The sequence below is a fragment of the Corvus cornix genome, chromosome 4A, assembly GCF_000738735.6.
Source record: "Corvus cornix cornix isolate S_Up_H32 chromosome 4A, ASM73873v5, whole genome shotgun sequence".
In the NCBI taxonomy this organism is placed as follows: Eukaryota; Metazoa; Chordata; class Aves; order Passeriformes; family Corvidae; genus Corvus; species Corvus cornix.
In genome coordinates this window covers 12,811,229-12,815,654 of record NC_047058.1, presented here as the reverse complement: position 1 = coordinate 12,815,654, position 4,426 = coordinate 12,811,229, and the positions used below count along the sequence as shown (strand labels likewise).

The 4,426-nt window shown below is 55.7% G+C and overlaps 1 long non-coding RNA gene across 2 annotated transcripts; it reads left to right on the top strand.

The window, feature by feature from the left end:
* Window positions 1–3,173: 3,173 nt before the first annotated feature.
* Window positions 3,174–4,420, top strand: LOC120412021. 2 transcript variants are annotated; one of them, XR_005604672.1, is made up of 3 exons: window positions 3,174–3,373; window positions 3,631–3,780; window positions 3,970–4,420. It is a non-coding gene; the product is annotated as an uncharacterized LOC120412021 (long non-coding RNA). The 2 variants fall into 2 exon arrangements; XR_005604671.1 differs by having other exon boundaries at window positions 3,175–3,373; window positions 4,008–4,420.
* Window positions 4,421–4,426: the final 6 nt, after the last annotated feature.

The following is a 4,426-nucleotide window of genomic DNA, read 5'->3' as shown; positions in this document are numbered from 1 at the left end:
CCCAGCACGGCCCGGCCCCGCCGCCCCGCCGCCTAAAGCCGCCGCCGCGGCTGCCGGGGGAGGAGCGGGGCCGCCCCCGCCGCGGCACGCCCCCAGCTCCGCGCGGCACCGCGTACCATCGCTCCGCACGGCACGGCACGGCACGGCCCGGCCCGGCACGGCCCGGCACGGCCCGGCACGGCACGGCCCGGCACGGCACGGCACGGCACGGCCCGGCACGGCACGGCACAGCCCGGCACGGCGTACCACCGCACCGCACCGCGCACCACTGCACAGCACCGCCCGGCGCCGCGGGAACCCCGCCGGGAGTGGACCCCCGCCGCTGCCCGGGGAGTGGGGATCCCGGGCGCTGCGGCCTCGCCGGTGCTGGGCGGGGTGCGCAGCTGGGCGTCCCCGTCGCTGTATTCTCTCCGGGCGCACAACCCACGTTTCTCCCGGGTGGATGCGGAGGGTCACCCGCCCGGGCCCCCTCTCAGAAGTGATGGCTCCTCCTGACATCACGTCTCGGGGTGATGGGTGATCCCCCGCGTGCCACCCAGGAGTGGTGGCTCACCTCCTCCATCACGTCCCAGCACAGCGGCCTCTTCCCCCAGCCCGCCCCAGTGCCCACAATGGACAGAGCACGGGGCGTGGCGTGGGCAGCGGGACCTCTGGAAGATGCCGATCTCCTTGACACTCCACAGCAGCCCGGAGACACAGTGGCACCAGCGCAAGGTGCCCAGCCGTGAGCCAGCCTGCTTCCAATGACTGAATTCATGTTTGCTGAATACTCAGCAGCACAGTCAGTCCTGACTGAAGTTGGCTTACGAAATACTGGGTTAGTACTGTTCCCTCACTGGACTGGCCATTGCTGCCCCCATCATTTGACAGATGCTTCAAACCTGCCACTTCAACCAGCAACCCCTTTTTCTACTTATCTGTTAGCTGTGTTGGCGTCATTAATTATTATTTGATCTATGGAACTCACAATAAAAAGTCCTGTTTCTCCAGGGCCCTGCAGTTACTTTTGGGGCAGCCAGTTTGCATGCACCAGTCCCTTGCTCCAGCACTTACACACTTTTGCCAAGTTGTCCTGCATCAGGCAGTGCGATCAAAATGCTGGCAGAGTCACTGCAACCACGAGTGTGACATGCTGTAGAGTCCTGCCAGGGAATTTGAGGCAACAAAGGAAAATAACAGGAGAAAGAACATTTTGAGTTCCTCTTCTCCACAGAGCCACTCTTTTGATGGAGAGGCCTTGCCTCCTATCAACTGCTCTGCAGGAATTGCCCTCAGTCCCAGGAGCCATTCAAACACATCCCAAACAGCCACATGTCTCTATACACAGGCTGGAGCTCTGGGTGAGAGCCCGCCATTGAGAAAGGAAGATACCTGAGTAGTGATTACATGGCCCAGGATCAGCTGCTGCCTATACAAGCACCAAAAAAGCTAGTGTAAACACAGAGTTCAACCCTTTCTCATAGGAGTCACCACTGCTCAGTTTTTACCTCAGGCTTTGGGCTGATTCTGAACCTGTGTGACTGATAACCAATTAACTCACCATCCGTCTGCAGTGCCCATTTCCCTTTCCTTTCCCTGTGCTAGGAGCAGCACACTGAGCATTACACAGCCAAACCTAGCTCAGGTTTGAATGCCTCCCTGGGGACAGGGGCTTTGGAACCAGCCCACTCCCCCTGCCAGCCATAGGCACTTCAAAACCAACCCCTCCACCAGCATCCACCCCACCAGCACAGCAGCTCCAGGTTTTGGCAGCTTAGTAGCACAGGGAGATTGGTCTGGTTTTGCTACTTCAGTAGCAGTGTGCAGAGCAGCTAATGAAGAGCAGATGAAGCAATTTGCTCAAGATCAATATTGCTAAACACACAAAGCTTACTAAGTGAACACTTTTGTCCTAACCTAAACAAACCTTTCATTTTCCCATTCCACATCTAAGTAGACAACTTATTTCAGCAGTAATAGCTCAGCTATAATAACAAGTAAATCCATAAGCAATCAGAGAAATGTGGTTTTGTTTTGAAACCTGTTCCATGTAGGGGCAGGGAAGAACTTAACACCCCTCTGAAAATACAACCAAGCTTTATGCAATCAACAGCAGCCAATCTGCTCAGACTCAAATGCCTCCAAAGCTTTAGGGATGTTTAGCTCTAGCATTTTCACTGAGACAAAACTGAACCAAAGTCAAAGGTTGGAACATTCTCAGAATACTAAAATTCCTATAGTTCTGGGGATTTTGAGCATAAGGCTTAGCCACAGTCTCTTATACATGCACACATTACAGTACATCATATGATTAAAAAGCACAAACCCAGGCTGGGTGAAGAATGGATTGAGAGCAGCCCTGAGAAGGACTTGGGGTGTTGATTGATGAGAAGCTCAACCAACCTTGTTTGGTGTGGCAGGGAAGCCAGTTACTGAAGGGGTCAGCAGTCCCTGTACATTCTGGGCTGGTCAGTGGCTCCTCTGGGCAAGCAAGGAGTGGGTCAGGTGGCTGGGAATCCCCAGCAGAGCTGATATGTTTTGAAACTCAGAAGATAATTGTACCTCATTGAAGCCACATATCTTACAGTGAGAACTTCCTGGCTGTCAGACTTAGAAAAATTCAGGAAAATGAAAAGGCAAGATCTAGCTTACAAACTGCAAAGCACATACAGCAGACACCTGTACGTTCATTAGTGTCATCTAACCATGAAAAATACACTGGTGCCTTCAAAACAAATACTAAAGGTTGCTCCGCACCACTGTCTAAAATACTTTCCAAGTTATACAGATAAAAACAGGACTCACTTCAGACACTCAGCCCTTTCCCTGCACTGCACCAAGCGCAGAACGGAACTCCTGGGTCTTTCTGACTAAGCACTGAAGTCAAGACTCAAAATGCATAACACCTTCTTTTTCTCATTGAATCTCTTGATCACAACAACACTCCCCCACAAACAGCCCTGGTTCCTCAGAGCCTGCCTGTACATTCCTGAAGCAAACTTCAGAGAAAGAAATGATCGGGTTTCTGCACCCTTTCATTCACCGTGATGCGCCGTCAGGAGGCTGCTGTTGCCTCTGCCTTGTGAATTGGACCCCACGGCTGCTGTGGCACCCCTTCCGGCTGCCACCTGCATTTTTCAGCCAAACTGCAACTGCCGCTTTCAAGCAGGGCTATCCACGGTGCATCCCCCTAATGAACTGCCTCTCTATTCCGTAGGAACACCATCGTACAGCCCCCCGGAATGGAACCACTTTGGCTGGTACTACGGCGAGGCAGCTACCGTCTGGTCCCTGGGCATCGTGCTGCACCAGATGGTCTGCGGGCAGCACCCGTTCCCGAAGGGCCGGAACATCAGCTGGGGCCAGCTGTCGCTCCCACAACGGCTCTCTCAAGGTGGATGCTCATCTCTGCGGCACGGGGGGAATAGCAGTGCTGGGAGACAGCAGCGGGCTCACGAGCATCCCGCTCTGGCAGCTGCCGAGGAGGTGGCACATGCCCCGCTCTCCTGCTCTCCTCCAAAACAAAGAATGGATGGGAAAGTTCAGGCACAGCTTGGAGCCCCCATGGCATGGCCTGGGCATGGCAATAGTGGGGCAAAGCGGACAGGAGCCTTCTGCAACTGACCGGCGCTTTCTGGTTTCTCCCCGCAGACTGCAAGGAACTCATCAGATGGTGTCTGTCCCTGCACTCCTTGGACAGGCCCTCATTAGAAGACCTGTCGTGTGATCCTTGGCTGCAGGATATTCACCATCCGTAGAAGAAGGGAGAGAGCCACAGGCACACTTTGATCCAGGGAGCCGGTAAGTTACAGCTCCACACGTGCCTTGGCAAGAAGAAGCCAAGAAACGCAGGCTTTTTTGCCCTGCCTGTATCGCTGCGCAGGGGTCGTCAGATGGGAACACGCAGCCCTTGTGCTGGAGCTGAGCTGCTCTTCCCAGCACTGGTGGCCGCCGTGCAAGCTGCTTTTGCTTGTCCTGCTTCACTGACAGCCGGGGCCCTGGGCGGGGCACTGACAGCCTGCTCTCAGCCGCAGGGAAGAAGGAGCCCCTGGAGAAGCTGTGCCAGGTGGGGCTGCTGCGTCTGGAGACATGGAGGACGACGTCAAGGATGACGCTCTTCCTCGACCTGGCCACCGGCAAGCTGAAGATGATGGGCTTTGATTCTGGCACCTTCTTCAAAGCCAGGCTCCACAGCGAATTTACAGATGAGTCCACACCCAGGGGGATGCTCCCAGATTTGGGCATTGCACGGCCTGGCCGGGAAGCAAAGGTTCCCCCCTTTGCTGGGGCGGATGCAACTAATTCTTCAGCCGGCTGCCAAGCTGCTTTTCGGCGGGCGGGCGGGATGGGCTGGGGTGCTTACGAAATGGGAGTCGGCCCCTGGCCCTGCCAACAGCCCCCACCACCCACTGTTCCCCGGGCTGGGGCTGGGGCTGGGGCAGCCAGC